General features: G+C 43.7%; 1 long non-coding RNA gene across 1 annotated transcript; it reads right to left on the reverse strand.

The window, feature by feature from the left end:
* Nucleotides 1–14,696: 14,696 nt before the first annotated feature.
* Nucleotides 14,697–18,816, reverse strand: LOC310766713. Its single transcript, XR_014550382.1, has 2 exons — nt 17,663–18,816; nt 14,697–16,637 (listed from the first exon to the last, which is right to left on the reverse strand). It is a non-coding gene; the product is annotated as an uncharacterized lncRNA (long non-coding RNA).
* Nucleotides 18,817–19,952: the final 1,136 nt, after the last annotated feature.

Genomic DNA, 19,952 nt, shown 5'->3' on the forward strand with positions numbered 1-19,952 from the left:
AAATCCACCCCCATCAGACACAAACATAACAAACAACAAGGATAATATACAACAATACAAACAACCAAATAAAAGACTTCCTTTATCCTGTTTCTGGCATCCTTATTTACTTCTTATAAGCTATTTCCTTTATGAATAATTATGAATAAAATTCCTTTATGAATAATTACAAATAAAATATTTGATGGGGCTCCCCCACCCTAATTGATGGGCAATGCCATTCAAGTAGTTTGGGTGTCCTGCATCTTGTGATCAATTACTGTATGTGGACTGGGGGGTTACCTGCCCCCTCACTTTATTTAAGTTGGCACCCATGTGCCACCAGTGCTCTTTTCTTTCTTGTTTAGAAAAAAAGGTGCTGGCACTCACCATGAAGTTGTTACCCTAAGTGCCACACTTTTAATATCTGAAGAAGGTGTTGGTACTGCATACTGAGTACCCCCGGAAAGAAAAAGCACTGTGCACCGCTGAGGTCTTTGGGAGGAAGCAGTATTCTTGCTCCTGTATACCTGAAGGAGCATCTCCACCCCCATCTTTCAGCCCGGACACTGAGATCCAGCGCCAAGGGCCTTCTGGTGGTTCCCTCACTGCGAGAAGTGAGGTTACAGGGAACCAGAAAGAGGGCCTTCTCGGTAGTGGCGCCCACCCTGTAGAACACCCTCCCTTCAGATGTGAAGGAAATAAGCAGCTATCTTCTCTTTAAAAGACATCTGAAGGCTGCCTTGTTTAGGGAAGTTTTTAATATTTAATGCTGTATTGTTTTTAACACTCGATTGGGAGCCGCCCAGAGTGGCTCAGGAAACTCAGCCAGATGGGAGGGGTATTAATTAATTATTATTATTATTATTATTATTATTATTATTATTATTATTAGTGTTGTTGTTGTTGTTGTTGTTGTTGTTGTTGTTGTTATTATTATTATTATTATTATTATTATTATTATTATATTCAACAACAGACCCACATTTTGGAGCTGCGGAGCTATGAAATGCAGGTGGTTTCCAAGGGCTATGAGATGGACTGAGGCAGCTGTCTAGGGTGGCAGAATCCAAAGGGTGCCGTCGCAGGAGCTTGAGAGAGGCTCAGAAACCTTGCCAGTCACTACATATTGAACTCATGATTGCATCCATGAGCACATGGATATTTCAGAAGTTTTAAACTGATTTTCAGAGGTTGTCTTTTAACTAATTTTTGGAAGGTTGTTTTAAATCATGGGTAGGCAAACTAAGGCCCGGGGGCCGGATCTGGCCCAATCGCCTTCTAAATCTGGCCGGCGGATGGTCCAGGAATCAGTGTGTTTTTACATGAGTAGAATGTGTCCTTTTACGGTATTTAAAAAGCATCTCTGGTTTATTTGTAGGGCCTGCCTGGTGTTTTTACATGAGTAGAATGTGTGCTTTTATTTAAAATACATCTCTGGGTTATTTATGGGGCATAGGAATTTGTTCATTCCTCCCCCAAAAAATATAGTCTGGCACCCCACAGGGTCTGAGGGACAGTGGACCAGCCCCCTGCTGAAAATGTTTGCTGACCCCTGTATTTTAAATTGTTTTTAGAAGTGCTAGCCGTATTAGTGTTGACACATTTTCCGCCCTGGGCACCTTTGGAGGAAGGTGTGGGATATAAAACTATTAAATAAATAAATGCCTCTGTCATCAATTTGTGGGTTGCAGTTACCTACAGCACCCACCCACCCACCCACACTTCCTTTGCATTTCTACTCCGGTTACGTATCTACTTGCTAGTTAAAGGTAAACTCCCTTGTTAATGTAGTCTGGTGACAATATCCCTAAGACGAGAACTTAAGTGAGGGAGATTGTTTCTGTGCACGCTGGCATGGGTTACATAACCTAATAACACATAATTCCCTGTTAGCCATACAGGTGTGAGACGGGAAGTGGTATATTCCTCTTGGATGCACACCTAATGGTTGATTACTTTGTGGAAGCCAACACCTCTGTCTCTGGGCACGAGACTTTCAGCATTAGGAGACCTTGAAAACTTCTCTGGTCTAGAAGGAATTGAAATCATTTACATTTCTCAGTATGAAGTACCTAACATAGAAGTAAGTCCCACTGACATCAATTTATCTGTATCCCACCTTTCCTCCAAGGAGCTTAGGGCAGAATACATGGGCTTTCCCCATTTGATCTGTGAGGTGGGTTAAGCTAAGTGATACTGAATGGCCCAAGGTTATTCAGAAATTTGAACATAGGTCTCTGTTAATGGCATAGGAGCCAACTCCTAGGGACCGAGGGGTCTTCACCACCCCAATAGTATATTTGAGAGGGCAAGGGTCCCCCAAAGTTGATGGGCATTAAAACTCAAATAATGCGTGTGCACTGTATAATGTGATTGATTATGGGGGGTGGGGCTTACCTGAGGGCCCCCCAATATTTTATTAAGTTGGCACCCCCTGGTTAATGACAAGAAATGTGTTATGGATCAGGGTATAATGAAATAGTTCTCCATATTTTCTCCTGGAATGATTTTGTCTGTGTAGCTATTCCCTATTTACTGTTTATTTCAGTTGAAGCTGTTCATTTTTCATGCTCAGTTAGGACTTCTGTGAAACACACTCAAAAAGTGTGTTATACATACAAGGCTGTATGCATAATCAATATAATAAATTTGGTTAAATATGACATGTATCCGTTACAAGCACTGAAAATTATTCAACCCTAACTCTAAAATGAAGTTGTAATATGTCTGAAAGCTCAAATGAGCTTTAATTCTTTTTCACACAGTATATACTTTGTAATTTCCAGACAGCTTATTATAGCTATAGGGAAGCCTATAGCTGTGCCCCCCCCCAAAAAAAAGAAGGGCCAGAGTCCAACAAAGAGTTAAACACACTTAAGACTATTGATCTCAGCTCTAGGATAGTGAACTCTGTTGGATTGTGGCCAACGTAGTTTCTCCCTAGAGATCATGGTGTTCACGTGGCTCAGAAGTGCTGTGTGCTGAGCAGTTCACACACTATTTTTAGCATTGATGCTGACAGCAATTATAGGTACAAAATAGGAGGGAGAGTGTCCTGAGAATGACAGAGAACTTGTATCTCATGACAAGGCATGTGTGTGTTGTGATTGTTCAATTAGAAGAAATGTAATCCCCTGGGAATGTTGGAGCCTACCAAAAGAGGAAATGAGGTAATCAAATGGGGGCAAGGAGAGAGATAGAGAAACGAAGGTTGCTATACAGCAAGTGTGAGGAATCTTAACAACTTCCATTAGCCAATGGCCAGGGATGATGGCAGCTATAGTTCAGCAGCATCTGGAGAGGCAAAGATTCCCTGTACCTGACCTACAGTAATTATATTCAAAAATTTGAAAAATAAAGAGATAAGATGACTGGCTGAAAAATAGAGCCATCCAGAATTCCCACTTAAGGCTGCCATGTTCACAGCTAACAAACACTGTGTACACATTACCACTTATTCTGTCTTAACCATGCTCCAACTACTGCTGTTTGAAGTTCTATATGCATGGTCTTAGCCAAAATCCATAGGTATCCTGTATCTTCTTGAGAAATACTCCTGTTTCATAGGTGCCAACTTCTAGGGGCCAAGGCACTTTCAGCCCACTGAATATTTTTTTTAGGGGGCTGGGCCCCCTCAATATTCAAAGAATTTCATTTGCACAACATCAGGACATCTTATGACGTTGTGTGGGGGGCACCACAATCTTCTGGAGAAGCTGGAGCCTCTGTTCTGTTTTATGTGCTTTTCCTCAAGTGAGCTTCCATCCAATTAGGAAATGGAAGGCATAGTTGAACTGAGATGTATACATTTCATCCAGCTGTTGTGCATGCATGCATGACCAGTGAATTGGAGTTCAGTGCAGGGAAACAGACTAGTTGATGAGTATCTGGTGAAAACACCCTTTCCCTCTCTGTGGTGTGAAAAGCAACATAAAGAAACAACTTTAAATTAAATTGGGGGGATGTGTTTCAAGGTGCTAATGTGCACATAGCCTGAGTTAAAGTCCCTTTCAAAGCCCTTTCCCAAACCACTTTCCACATACAGCCAACTTAACACAAGTACTTTTGTCTGTATTTGCCTCATAATTTATTGTTTCTGAGATGCTTGTTGCATCATGCAGTAGCCACTTTTTAATATTAATTTAGTCCCGTGCATTCTCAATTGTGCCATAAGTGTAGTTTAATTACGGGTTGCTTTGATAGCTGTTATGCCCTTAAGGCAATTTCACACATTCTGAGAAACGTGATAATGACTAGCTTTGAGTACTAAGCCTAAGCCTTGTTTAATGTTTTAAAAATTAAGTGAGACACAGCTATAAACATGTGAATTTGTAATAAATACTTTGCCTCTGATTAGCACTTTCTATCAGAGTGCCTTGGAGGGTTTGTGGGCATTAATGAACAGCATAACATTCTCTGATCCTTCACAGAGGTGAAAAAGTTTTAAGGCACATGCCATAAGTAATTAAAATTGTTCTGTTGCTTTCGCCTCCAACTGGGGCAGTGCCATGACTCTTGGCATGCTCTCTGCATATTTGCTTTCTCCCCACCCTGTGGCTGCTTGTATAACTTCAAAAATGTAAATATTTTAAAAATGGAAGAAGTACACGCACTCAAAACAGCATGTACGCATACACACATATTTGCTTAAATGCTCTCCATACCCCATTGCTGGTTTGGATGAGCACACAGCAGCTTAAAAATTATTATCATTATTTGTTGTTGATGATAATTTTCTTGTACATAGGGAAAGGAACATGGGAATAGTGTGAGACTTCTTTCTGATGACAAAATCGTACAAGTGCACTGCTCTGTCTTGCTGGAGAAATGTGCACTGCCGTGCAGAATGGAATATAGAAGAACACTATTTGTGTGCTAAATCTTGAAATCCATGTTGCTTTTCCACCCCTGGTGGCGGTGGCAGGGGAGAATCACCATCTAGTTATGTCTTTAGGCTGCGATCCTGAATGAAGTTAAATGTATATCTGTTAGCACTTTGTTTGTGAAGAGGGCAAGGTGCATTTGCACACATTCAGCATTATTGTTGGATATTAACCCAACCAGAAGAGCAAGCCACAGTCCAGAGACAAGGAATTTTGCATGGGCGAGAGATGATTAAAGAGGTACAGAGGGTCACTGAGTGATAAGTCCAGAAAAACCAAGCAAAATGAAAATGTGAAGAAGTGCAACAGAGGGATGCCTGCACGACATACCTTAGAAATGACATAGTAAGAAGCATGATTGCATAGATAAGGTGTGGTGAACCTTTGGCCCTCCAGGTGTCACTGAACTACAATTCCCATCATCCCGGATCATTAGCCATACTTGCTGGGGCTGATGGGAGTTGTCGTTCAGCAACACTGGGAGGGCCAAAGCTTCTCCACACCTGGCATAGATGATACCTATTAACAGATGTCAGACGTATACTGCCTGCTTATGCATATGTCCAACCTACTAGTAGCCACAACTAGTGCCCTAAAGCATTTTTTGAAGCAGTATTATTTTACTGTTGTTAGCCGCTCTGAGCCCGGCTTCGGCTGGGGAGGGCGGGATATAAATAAAATTTTATTATTATATTATTTATTATAAGAGAGAAATTCTTCCTCAGGAATATGCCATGCCATGCTTGTTTGTTTAATCTGTTTAAAACATTTTTCTCCTACATTTCAATGAAATGTTTTCAAGGTGACCTATAACATACATTCAAACTAGTAATATTATTATATAAAAACAAGCATTTTCTACAAGTAGTGAACACCTTCAGAACCAACAGGAAGCTAGTTTTGAGACCATTAAACCCCTGGGGATAATACTGTTTCAGCCTGGTGCCTAAAGGACATCAAATTTGGTGCCAGGCAAATATGTGAATGTGTTAGATAGCGGATGAGAAGGCCCTATCTCTTGTGCTCAATGGCATTCACTTTACCTTAGAAACTGGGAACAGCCAGAGTCAGAATAGTCACAGAGGGTTTCATCTCCTCTTGATGAAGAGGGTTGCTTTCACACTGGCACTTCTCTCTGCAAATGTCACCATTTGTTCACTCACGTTTTAATGGACAATCCAGAGGACATTGTCAAATCACTGCATTCCAGTGCCTTCTCTGCCTCTGGACTCAGTTTGTAGTATGGACAGACCTTCACCAGTGACTTGTGCCTTAGTCAAAACTTTCAGCAGGGGGCCGGTCTACCGTCCCTCAGACCTTGAGGAGGGCCGGACTATATTTGGGGGTGGGAGAATGAATTCCTATGCCCCACAAATAACCCAGAGATGTATTTTAAATAAAAGTACACATTCTACTCGTGTAAAAACTCCAGGCAGGCTCCACAAATAACCCAGAGATACATTTTAAATAGAAGGACACATTCTACTCATGTAAAAACATGCTGATTCCCGGACTGTCTGCAGACCGGATTTAGAAGGCAATTGGGCCGGATCTGCCCCCCGGGCCTTATTTTGCCTACCCATGGTCAAAACCTTACCCTTTTTCTTCTTTTCACTTGTTAAAATACTGAAATAGAGCTGTTAAGTTGTGGGTGAACATATCAGACGACACAGCGATTCTTCAAACAGCTCTTCTTTATTCAGATGCCAGAACAGAACTGAACTGAAGGGCTCAGTCAGCCTGCTTATATAGAGCTCCAGTACCTTGTTACTGTAACAACTTTCTAAAACTATCCAATCACTGAACGTCACTTTCGATCCTTCATTTGCATAACTATCTACAGTATCCATCCAATCACTGAACGTCACTTTCGATCCTTCATTTGTGTAACTATCTACAGTATCCATCCAATCACTGAACGTCACTTTCGATCCTTCATTTGCATAACTATCTACAGTATCCCCCTGCTAGCCCAGGGTGAAAACTTCAGTACATAACAAGAGCTATTTTGCTATTGGAGAAATAAAGAACAAAGCTAGCAATTCAAACTCTCTCGCCAGTAGGGAAGAGAAGCTGACTAATAAAGGTCATTTGATCACTAGGCCTCTATTGTAAGCCCACAGTCATGCTGAAAAGCAACCAATAACATGTTGAGAGACTGAAAATGGGAACCTTTTAACTAACATTGGAAAAGACCACTGGTGAATGGGATTTCTGAGTAGACACTATGAAAGAATCCCGGCCATAGGGAAGGCAGTGAGCTCATATGCTGCATTGACTGGCCCTAGTAAGAGGCTTAAAGGCTAAAATGCAATTGTTACACACAGATCATGTGGAGAGGAAAGGTTTCTTCTCTTCACCTCCCTCCTTTCTCAATACTTTTTCACTTTAGCAATTTTACACAGAACATTTATGAGGCTGACCAACTGTAAAATTAGGGTGCTGAATTGCTGTTAATAGGTCTTAATTCCAAAGAGGCACTCTCCTCTTGCTTTTCAAAGTTATCTTGTGCAAAGTTTACAACAAAGATCAATTAAATTCCAGCAATTCCCTTGTGATTCAGGCGTCAATCCATGTGCTGTTTTAGAGGGAGGGCAACCACATCCAGAGCTGGTATAAAACCCAATTCTTGACTCTTGAATCTTGTCACTATGCAGCCACAGCTTACTAGCCTTCATACTGCCCATGGCTGCATCTGGACACCAGTTTAGAACATGCACGGCCTTTTCTGATACAAACTTTACCGAGAACTAGAGAGAACAGACTGATGCTGAGGTTTTAACCAGGGGTGGGGGGCACATTCCAGTCTGAAAATGTTCCCTTTTTACTTCTCCAGAGACTACAGCAGGTCTTGAGAGAACTTTCCCAATAAGAAAGGAGGAGAAACAAACCCACTATATGAATATACTCACAAAGATGCAGCATTGTTTCATTGGGTAATAAACTCTGGCATCTCTTAGCTATGTGGAACTGTGTGTGCTTCCCCCCCACCCCGGGTTTGTGTGCTGATTTATATGCATTCATTTATTTTGGTATCAGCAGACTTAAAATTATCCATTGACACTAAAATAAACCTGAACATATCATAAAGAAAAACAAGGAAACAGTCAAGCAACTTCCCATACAGTTTAAAATCAGGCATGTTTATTTGTTTGTTTGTTTTTAAATTTGGGGTTTTTTTTAAATAATTTTTTTAATTAAAAAAACTATGTTTGCATAGACTTACAAATTTGGTTGCATATGAACATATAACTTATAACAATTAAATTAAACAAAACCGCCAAAATAATACTATTTTTAACTTGTTGATTGAATTATGAGAGAGAATGAATTCTAGAACAATTACAGTTACATTTATGATGTACAATAACATATGTTGTTTAGATTGGTGAACACAGGCAAATAATAGTTTATACCAGTAACAATTCAAATTATATGTTTCAATATTCGTTCATTTTTGTCATTGGGTGTATATATCAAAATTAAATAATGAAATAAGGAGGAGGGATAGCTGTGTGCTCTGTACTGTAGGTACTGTCCTACCATAGATTTCATTGTTTGCGTAATTAATAAAGTCATTCCAAACCATCAGGTTTCTTTTGTCCTCTTGACACTTCTAATTTTTGTGTCAGTTTTTCTAGCAATGCTGTCTGCCACATGATATTGTACCATTGGTCTATAATATCTGAAGGGATTTCCATGTTCTGACAATGGCTATATTGCAGCAGTTAACAAATATGTTTATAAGTTTCCTTATTTCTAATTTGCAACATGTCTAAGCTGCATAAATTGAGTAATGCCATTGGAGAACCTATCACCTTCCGAGGTAGTCCATCCCATAAGCTAGGGTTGCCATCATAGCTGTCAAGTGTCCCTTATTTGAAGGGACAGTCCCTTATTCCAGCGCCATGTCCCGCTGCTGTCCCTTATTGATGGATGCCCCTTAAATGTCCCTTAAATTTCAAAGGAAGCAGCTCCTCTCCCTCCCTCCCTGCCGGCCAGGGAGGAGGGAGGCTCCAACTGTGTTGCTTGGCTGTGTTGCTCACCCAATAAGAAGTCTAAGAACGACTGGGGGGTGGAGCTTGCATGCCTTGTGTGTGGCTAGTTAATGCAAGCTGAGGGGTTTTTTGAATGCTGGACGCCATTTTGTTGCACGTGCTGCTGCAAACTTTGCAGTGCAAAGCCAGGCTGGGGAGCCATCTTAAGTTGAGGCTGCATAGGCCTTGTGGTGCATGTGATTCAGATTCTATTCAGTTGAACCTCTGGTTACAAAGTTGGTTGGACAGTGTTCTCGAAGCTACCCAGCATGAGTTTGACCAGACTGCAGGAGGACAGGAAGACTGGAGTGCCTGGAACAGGTGAGGCTGTAGGTCCCTTATTTTGACTGCTGGTCCCTTATTTTCAATTCTGTAAGTTGACAGCTATGGTTGCCATACGTCCAGAATTTCCTGGACATAGCCAGAATACTGCAGTCAGAAGCAGTGTCTGGGCGGAAATTGCAAAAATGTCCTGGAAAATCCGGACGTATGGCAACCCATGTTGGCAGTGTTGTTTTGGCACCAAAGAGCAAAAAAAAAAAAAAAAAAAAAAAAGAAAAAGAAAAAAAGGGAACTCAACAACTTTTGTGTCCAGATTTTCACTTTTGAAATATAGCAACCCTACCATAAGCTACTGTAACTTTCAGTGTTTAAGATGCCTGTGACCTTCTGCTACTCTTATAAAACTCACTTAGATGAAATTTATTGACAGTACTAAAGCTCTAATTGAGGCTAGTCCTACCATCAGGCAGAGTAAGCCTGTTATTGCAGGCAGCTGATTTTGGGTGTCATGAAATTGGAGTGAATGGTTAATTATTTAATTGATTACTGTTGCACTGTGAGGGATTTTCTATCTCAAAATAAATTAGCTGGCCTTAGGTAGTGTGAGAGAGCCGTTTCCTGTTCCACATCATGCAGTGATACAGTCTTGGTCCAGTCTTGGCTCTAATAGATGCCTTCCCAGTGAAAAGTCCATTGCTTTGGCTTCTATACTTCCGAGGCAAAAGGCCATACTTTCAGACCCTCCAAGTGTTCCTATTTTCCAGGGACGTCCCTGATTTAGAGAAGCCATCCCCATCCCGGAATGTCCCGCTTTCCTTAGAATGTCCCTATTTTCATTGGAGAAATGTTGGAGGGTATGAGTTATCCAATCCCTGAGCCCTGTATAGGGATTTTTAAAACATTGTTTAGTGTTTAATGTTTTATTATTATATATGTTGAAAGTTGCCCAGAGGACTGGGGCAACCCAGTAAGATGTGTGGGGTATAAATAGTAAAATTATCATTATGGAATGGGATGTCCCTATTTTCATCGGAGAAATGTTGGAGGGCATGTGCTTCCTGTCATCTCTGGGTCAGGACCAGTGTGGTGAAATGAAGACAGGGCTGGCTCAAAATGTTTTGCTGCTTGAGGTGAAGGATAAGACAGGGGAAGGGGAAGCTCTATTCCATGTACAGAAGTCACCTGAGCTGAATCTTACTTCAGCGCTGGTGACAGGAAACTGTGGTCTACCACACCCAAAGAAGATGAAGGCAGGGTTGTGTGGCACATGTGTGCGAACACACACACACATATCCAGTAATGGGGAACAGTCAAGGGGCTGGGAAAGAACAGCAGGTGACCTCTGCCCCTGCCCCCCCCCCAGCATCTGCTGCTTAAGGTGGTTGTCTCACTCGGCCTAATGAAGGCTAACCTTGAATGAAGAAGACACTGGGTTTGGCTGTGCAACCCCTCTGTTCAGTTCTTTGTGCAACCTTGATGCTTTCTCCGTGGCAGCAAGAATAAAAAACCTGATTCTAGAACAACGTCTGAAAACAGATGACGATACCAGTGCAGGAAGTCTGGGAGCCACAAAGGCAATGTTAAGTTGAACAAAATAGGCCTACTTGGTGTTATACATAATAATTATTTTAAATTCATTACGCCCCCTTTATGTTGGTCACAGATGTCGGAAGGTATCTTTCAGAGTCCTAATACTTTAGTCAGATAAACATGGGGATGGGTGAGATGAGAGGATGATAGGCTAAAGGGGGAAGGAGAGATAAACTAGGGGAGAAGGGGCATGACCTCCAGTCATTATAGTACAGTCCAAAAGGACTGAAAGCTGCACTCTGACCACCTCCAAGATAGAACGAACTCTCTGTTCCTTGGCATGAGTCATGCTTTCCATCATTTGTCTTCTTGGGATCTCGCCGTTTTTGATTGGAAGCCCTGACTTCTGTCCCAGATAGCTGAGGGCAGAGTTCCCTACCTGTGCTGTTCTTTATATGATTAATGCTACGCACATGCCAAAGTGGAGGACTTTATTCTAGGGTCTTCTTCTAATTTTAACTATGCTGTTGCTTTTGCATCCGATCCCTTAATATGCTATTATTGTCTCAGCAAGTCTGTTTCCTGCTGACACCAACATTTATCTTTTCTCTTTTGGGCCCCTTTACTTGAGGATTCTGATGAGTTACAGCAAAATCTCAGCTCCAACAGAAAGCAAAGGGAAGTAGAAAACCCCTACTGTCTATCCCATATATGGGCAGTCAGTGTTCTAAAGTGCTTTGCAGGCAGATTCATTCACATCTACTCTGTCCTTGATGCCAGATTTGATGCAACTGTCCAGAGCACCATTCTTTCATAAGAAAGGGTAGGTATTCATAAGAAAGACAAAATAGAATAGGATGCACAGAAGTTCCATAACACACCAGTCCTAAAGGATCTTCACTGGCTCCCAGTACGTTTCCAAGCACAATTCAAAGTGTTGGTACTGACCTTTAAAGCCCTAAACAGCGTCGGCCCAGTATACCTGAAGGAGCATCTCCACCCTCATCATTCAGCCCAGACACTGAGGTCCTCCTCCAAGTTTCTTCTGACAGTTCCCTCACTGCGAGAAGTGAAGTTACAGGGAACCAGGCAGAGGGCCTTCTTAGTGGTGAAACCCTCCCTGTGGAACACCCTCCCATCTGATGTCTAGGAGATAAAGTACTACACAACTTTTAGAAGACATCTGAAGGCAACCCTGTATCGGGAAGTTTTTAATGTTTGATGCTTTATTATGTTTTTATATTTTGCTGGACTCTGCCCAGAGTGGCTGGGGAAACCCAGTCAGATGATAGTGTTGATGATGATTCCATTCTCATAGGGGCAAACCTAGAAGCTGTTGCTGGGAGACTCCTGTTCAACACCTTGGTCACTGGTCTGTGGAGTCCCTCTGGGTTCTGTTCTCTCCCCCCCCCCATGCTATTTAGCATTTACATGAAACTGCTGGGAGAGGTTGTCCAGAATTTCAGGGTTCGGTGTCACCAGTATGCTGATGACACCCAGCTCTATTTCTCCTTTCCACCTAAATCCAAGGAAGCTTTCTAGGTTAAAAACCAATGTCTGTCATTAGTAAAGGACTGGATGAGGGCGAATAAGCTGAAACTTAATCCAGATAAGACAGAAGTGCTCTTGGTCAAGTAGGAAGGCAGAACAGGAAATAGGGATTCAGCCTGTGCCGGATGGGATAACGCTCCCCCTGGAGACACAGGTTTGCATTTTGGGAATGCTCCTGGACTCAGCCCTGAGCATGGATGCCCAGGCCTATGCAGTGGCCAGGTGTGCATTTGCTAGTGTGCCAGCTGTGACCATTCTCTGAGATGTCTGATTTGACCACAGTTGCATCTTATTTGGAGTGGTGTAATGCACCTGTGCTGGGCCCGGTGGTAACCTGGTCCGGTCCAGAATCCGTAGGTTCCACTAGGAGTCAGTCCAACAGGGTCAAGGCAGGAAACCAGGCAAGGACAGGTACAGGATCTCAGGCAGGGTCTGGCATACAGCAATGTTGCTCCCGCAACCTGCGGCGGGGTCTGAGAGCCTTTTATCTTTGTCCGGGTAACGGCCAGTCCTGATCCCCTGGTGACTCAACTCCCTGTTTTGCCTGAAGGCGAGCACTCCTCCTGTGAGTACTCAGGTCTCTCCTTCTCTCAGACCTTAGTCTCTGCAGCTCGGGAGACGTCGGTGGGTTACTAGACCCAGGGGCTGCCTCAGTCTACCCTGACCAAACTGGTAGTGGAGCAGCTGTAAGTGATTGCCCAGCTGAAGGCAACGAGGTAATCCCCGTATCCGGAGCCAGGGTAGGCTCAGGCCCCTGACTCGGCCCAGCTGGGGTTTGTTGCAGGGGAACCTGTGCAGACTGGGACTCTTCAGGATCAGGCCCCAGACTTGGTTCAGATGATGCCTCAGGCAAAGGATCCAGTGCAGACTGAGACTCCTCTGGTTCCGAGTCTGAGCCCGAGTCCCAGGCCATCACAGCACTCTACGTGGAGCTGCCTTTGAAAAGTGCTCAGAAACGTTGACTGGTTCAAAGAGCTGCAGCCAGATTGCTAACTAGGAATAGTTACAGGGAGCATATGACTCACTTGCTCTAACTGCTCTGCTAGCTACTAGTCTGTTTCCAGGCACAATTCAAAGTCCTATATGGCTTAGCTCCAAGCTATTTGATAGACTGATTTCCCTCTCATGAACGTGCCCAGATTTTGAGATCTTCGGGGGTTAATAGCAGCAGTCATAATGGGAGGAGACAATCTGTACCCCAAAGAGCTTATCATGTTGGTTTAAGGCAAGATTAAACAAGTGTAGGAAAGAAAAGGCATGTATTGTTTAGGTGAAAGCAAAAGGAGGATGTTTTGAATGGTAATCCATAGTTACTTGGCAATTTAGCAGACACTTTGCAATGAAAGATCTTTAAGAAGGAACTGTTAGAAAGGGTTTTAAAAAGGATAATGTGGCAGCTTTATGAATTTCCTGGGAGAGATTTTCCCACACATACTACACGGTCAGGAAAAGGAGGAAAGCTTGTTGGCTTACATGAGCAGGGAGGGATAAGGAACTTGTGGCCCTGCAGATGTTGCTGGACTACCCAGAGTCCAACATCTGGAGGGCCCCAGGTTTCTCACTTCTCGAGGAAGGTTAGGCCAAGAGGCAGTGAGTGGCCTAAGGTCACCCAGTGAGCTTCATGGGGATTTGAATTTCATGAGTGGGGATTTGAACCCTGGTCTCCCAGGTCCTAGTCCAGCATTCTAACCAGTACACCAAGCTGACTTTAGCATTTTGATTTTGATCTTGAGTTATCAAGCAGCACCTACCCACAGTCCAACACTACAGGTTGTATGAGAATAAATCAAATCAGTAACATAAAACAATACAATTATTGCTACCTTAGACCAGGGAGGCTCAGAGTACTTTGACATTGCAATGTGGGAAAGGCAGGCAGGGTTCTCCCTAGTTTGTAATCAAAGCTTTGTACCCAACTTGCAGGCAAAAAGAACATCAGTTCCCTTTATCCAGAAAGGTCACTATAGGCATGTGCTTAAAAAACAATGAGATTGTTCCCCCACCCCAAACCAGAGGTGTAGTGTGGGGTGTGGGGCTGTGGTCCCAGGCACACAATTTTGAGGGGGCATGAACCAAGTGCCCCCACGTAGGTGCTGGCTTCCGTGAGGATCCCTGTCTTGATGGGCTCCGTCCCCAGCTTCCCATCCTTCCCTGCCTGCCACCAGGGGTATCGGGGCCCCGGAGTGTGGCCTTGCCTTGCTGCCGTGCCCCCAGCTCCCTTGCTGAATGACCACCCAGCCAGCGCTCACTCACTCCTTGCTTGATGCACTCACCAGATGGTCAGCAGGCATGGAAGGAGGTGGGCAAGGGGTGACCCCAGCGCAGTGCAGCCCAGCATTCCTCTTCACAGGCCTATTCCAGGTCTGTCACCGCCAGGTCAGACCCCATAAGTATATATATGACATTAGGATTTCTTTTGCCCCATTGTGCATCATTTTACATTAATGAACAAACTATTTATTGATTCGTTTGGTTTATATACCATACAATATGCAAAGTATCCAGGGGGGTGAACTTAATACGTTCATAGAACAATATAAACATACTTAACATCTGGACAATGCTAGACAATAATTGATGGTCGAGCTATATGTAAGAGAAGACTCTTAAGGTGCTTAAAATTAATAGTGAAGGAGTTCCAGAATCTAGGTAAAGACACACTAAACACCCTATTTATTGTGGAAGGAAGGTGAACACTGTGTGGCACCCTTAAAATGTATCTCTGATGAAACATAAAGATTGGGGCAATATCGTTCCACTTGTTTATGCAGCATCACATCTGACATTTTAATACCCATTCCCAATTTCGAGAGGTCCTTTCGGAACTTCTTGCAATCCCTTAACAGGGTTCAGGCTTTAGTGATTTCAGGCCTTAGAGATTTCATGCTGTGGAGACCAAGGGGGTCCAGGACTGCTAGACTCCTGTGTCCCTAGCAGAGAGAATGATAGGTTCTGAAGTATCTTCCACCGTTAGGGCAAAACGTTTTCATTAGCATTTAATGTCCTCATTTCCCTTCTCCTGCATTGTGGATGAGATATGCTTGGATATTTGGTTGCTTTGGGGCACAACCCCACATGTTGGTATTTGCAAAAGGAGTGATTTTACAGAAGCCACAAATGCTATGATGTCTGGCGTCAGGCAGTGCATAGGTGTGGTATTCCTTGTCACACAGAATGTGCTGACTCCAGACCAACTTGGCATTTTTATTGGTTTAGTGCTCTTAGAAAACGATTGTGGCCGAGTGCTGGAATGTGGCAGGGGCCTGTTACGTGACGGATGAAGCAACTTCTCTGATCCAGTGGTTGCCTCCAGCCAGCCCGATTAGTGGTCTGGATAACCTGTGTTTGAGAGAGAAGTGTGTGCAAATAGAGAAGTGTGTGCAAATAGCGCATGAACAAGTCGTCTCTCCTTTATTTCATTTTCCACGCCTTTCCTGAGTATTGCATCCACTGCTGTGAAGCTTCTCAAATTGACCCCTCACAGGAACTCTACTGCTGTAGCCCTTTAAAAGGTAAAGGACCCCTGACAGTTAAGTCCAGTCACGAACGACTCTGGGGTTGCGGCGCTCATCTTGCTTTACTGGCTGAGGGAGCCAACGTTTGTCCGCAGACAGTTTTTTCGCATCATGTGGCCAGCATGACTAAGCCACCTCTGGCAAAACCAGAGCAGCGCATGGAAATGCCATTTACCTTCCCGACGGAGCGGTACCTAATTATCTACTTGCATTTTGACGTGCTTTCGAACTGCTAGGTTGGCAGGAGCTGGGACCAAGCAATGGGAGCTCACCCCGTTGCTGGGATTCGAACCACCGACCTTCTGGCAAGCCCTAGGCTCAGTAGTTTAGACCACAGCGCCACCCGCGTCCTTTACCTATAGCCATAATCTCAGTCTAGCCCAAAGTGTCAATTCTGTACTAATCCAGATCTTGCAAATTATGAGGATTGGTTTAACCACCTTGACATTATAATGAGATTGGGTGTGTCCGTGAACTTGATAACCTCACATTCTCTTCCAGCCCTGTGACTGTAACAGTGTGGTAGTCTGCCAAACTGGTTGAACTAGTAGGACTGCCAGGTATTATCTTTAATGGCCCTGAATCCTCATTGACCTATCATTAAGGATCAAAGAATAGAAAGTCCACCAAGAACGTAAGAAAATCTTGCTGAATGAGGCCAATGGCCCATCTAGTCTGATGTCCTGTTCTCACAGTGGCCAAGCAGATAGATGCCTGTGAGAAATCTGCAAGCAGGGCCCAAGCACAAGAGCAGTGTTCCTTCCTGTGGCTTCCAGCAACTGGTATTCAGAAGCATTGCTGCCTCTGCCCACGGAGGCTAAAGGACTTCCAGAAGTTTTCGACACATTTCAAGTCACCTGAACCATATAAAAGTTAGATCCTGTTATTAGTCACCATAACTCAAACCTCCACAAGTAGGTAAACAAAGCAGCCCTTTTGAAACTAGCAGCTTAGCTGCTTCTTGGCAGACTGACAAGTGAGCCCACGTACGTGGTATCTTTTCTGGCCTCAAGTCAAAAATGAACTCCCAGTTTATCTCCCCACATAGTTAATCCTTTACAAAACATAAAGGGGTTACAGCAGAATAACGTGGTTGTACTCACCTTTCCCCTTACATTGCAACCGTTTCTGAAACAACTAAACTTGATTAAATTGTCAGCAATGTCATGCCCTCCAAGTGTCCCGATTTTCCAGGGACAGTCCCGGAATTACGAAAGCCATCTCGGCTTCTGATTGGATCCTGGAATGATCCTATATCTCCTCCCCCAGTGCCCCCACTGCTGAGCTCGGGCAGGAGGATGAGCCAGCACTTGTCCTGAATAATGGCGGCTGTCAGAGAGCATCCCATGGCCTCTCCATGATCGCTGCTGCCAGCCTCCTCCCTTGGGCAGTTCGTAGTGGCTGTTGGCGAGCGGGTGAGGAGGAGAAGGAGAGACTCAACCATGTGTGATGTGCTGGCTTTGAGAGGCAGGCAGAGGGCAGGGCCCCCCTGAATGTGAAGAAAGGAGGAGCAGAGCAGAGCGCAAGGAATCTTGGTTTTTATTTTATTTTTAAATCCTTTGTGTGTCTCTGCCCCTTTCTAAAATTTATTTATTGGTGTGTGCTTTTCTTTTTGTAAATCTGCTAAAGAATAAAATAAAATCAGGATTAGGGGGTTTTCTCAGGATGGTGGAGGGTGTTTGTGTGCTGTGTCGCATTGCTGTAGTGGCAGTGGTGGCACTTTTCCTTCCTCAGATAGGAAATGCTCTGCGAGGGTGGGGTGGGGGGAACACACCAAAAATGGTGAGTTGAGTAGGGTCAGTTGTTGGGGAATGAGAAACGTCCCTATTTTCTCCTGAGGAATGTTAGAGGGTGTGCAGTGTTAAAGAATAGAGATAATTACCAAGAATAATTACTTCTTCTTCTCTGGCGATCACTCGTAGCCGAGTAAGATTGTCTTCCATAAACACGGTTTTAACAATGAGTCCGTAAGTGACGGTGGAGGCCAATTCTGGATCCACACGTCCTTCCACTGTGGGGACATTGGTTTCCGGGTGGGAGTTGGTCATGGTGTGTATTTGCCAAGCGTGCCTTCCTCTTAGCACATTTCTCCCTTGCGTAAACAGAGTCAGTTAACAGCCTATATAAAAAGAGAATTGGATATATCAGGTCTTGATGCGGACTATTTGTGATAAAAACTAAATTAAATAGGTAACGAGGGCAGGGATAGGGAACGTGTGCCCCCTCAGATGTTATTGGACTACAGTTCCCATTGTCCATGACTATTGGTCATGTTGACTGGGGCAGATGGGAGTTGGAGTTCAACCATATCTGGAGGGCCGCAGGTTCCCCATCCCTGCCCTTGAAGCATCAGATGCAGGCAAAACAGCAGCTTTCCTGGACGATCTCTGGGATTGCATCATCTCTCATCCAGCTTTTAGACATGTACTTGACCTGCTTCAAAAGCAAACACAGCCTTGCTCAGAATAAACAGATTTGGGTGTTGGCAGAGAACAGGCCAGGTCTATGCCTGATGGTGTCATTCCGGGCAACTGCCAACAGGTCACCATAGGAACAGCTGGATTATTTTACAGTTCCGTTCTAAAGCCAATTCTCTGAAGGGAGGAGAGAGAAGGGAGGGGGAAAGGGAGCCTGGTTGCAAAAATTGTAAGGAGGAAACAGTGTGTGAGAAAGAGGTCAAAATCACTCCTTATCTGCTGAATAATGCTTACAAAACGCAGCCCTGTCACTTCCAAGGAAGAAATTGGGCCTGGAACTCCTTGCTTCAATGGAAGGATTAGTTCCCATTAAAGCCCACACATATCGTCTGAGCAGAAGGCTGCTTTCTGTCAGACATTCACATACCTTCCAACATTTCTCCGATGAAAATAGGGACGTCCCATTCCAGAATGATAATTTTACGATTAATACCCCATACATCATACTGGGTTGCCCCAGCACTCTGAGCAACTTCCAACATATATAAAAACATAATAAAACATTAAACATTAAAAAAACTTCCCTATACAGGATTGCCTTCAGGTGGCTCATGGGTCGGATAACTCCATACCCTCCAAAATTTCTCCAATGAAAATAGGAACGTCTTAAGGAAAAGTGGGACTTTCCGGGATCAAATCTAAGCCTTATGAGGAGCGCTTGAAGGAGCTGGGTCTGTTTAGCCTGGAAAAGAGGTGACTGAGAGGAGATATCATAGCCATCTTGAAATATCTTAAGGGCTGTCACATGGAGGAGGGTGCATGCTTGTTTTCTCCTGTTCTGGAGGGTAGGATTTGAACAAATGGCTTCAAGTTGCAAGAAAGGAGATTCCGACTAAACATTTGGAAAAACCTTCCGACAGTAAGAGCTGTTCATCAGTGGAACAGACTCCCATGAGAGGTGGTGGACTCTCCTTCCTTGGAGGTTTTTAAACAGAGATTGGATGGCAATCTGCCATGGATGCTTTAGCTGAGATTCCTGCATTGCAGGGGGTTGGACTAGATGACCCTTGGGTCCCTCCCAACTTTATGATTCTATGAATTCAGAAACAGGGATGGCTTCTCTAAATCAGGGACGTCCCTGGAAAATAGGGACACTTAGAGGGTCTGCATTCGCGAGCACATTTTTAAAGAGTGGCTCCCAATGAAATCTTGCCTTTAGGAGCTGCTGGGAAGTGGTTGTCCCCGAAGTAATGCTCTTCAGCCGGCATTCAACTTTTTTTTCATATTCTCCAGCCATCTTCTGACCTAATCAAAATGCTTGGGATTATCTGGAGAATGCTTTTAGCACAACAGCTGGAGTTACTGCTTCACATTGACAACAGAGTCTGATGAGGGCAAGTTACCCCTCTGGAAAGATTGCTTCACATTGATTGGAAATGGAACATGACATCAGAAGTTAGGCTACTGCAAGTGTTTCCTCACCCACAACTTACTCTGGTCATAGTGACTTGAATCCTCCCAAGTTGAGAGCGGGAAATTGTTTGGGACTCCACAATTTTACTAGCACGAAGCAATCTGTTTGAATTTCCTCTTTACAGCTAATTTCAGTTCACATTAATCCCTTTCCCAAAAAGTTCACATGCAGTTCGCAGTTCAATTCAAGTTCATCCAAATGATCTTTTGCATTTTTTCTTTCAGGTTTTAGAATGTTGCAGACTGCTGTGCTAAAGTGTAAAATATAATTATGAAGGCTAA

This window comes from Podarcis filfolensis (genome assembly GCF_964270895.1).
Source record: "Podarcis filfolensis genome assembly, chromosome: 1".
Classification (NCBI taxonomy): Eukaryota; Metazoa; Chordata; class Lepidosauria; order Squamata; family Lacertidae; genus Podarcis; species Podarcis filfolensis.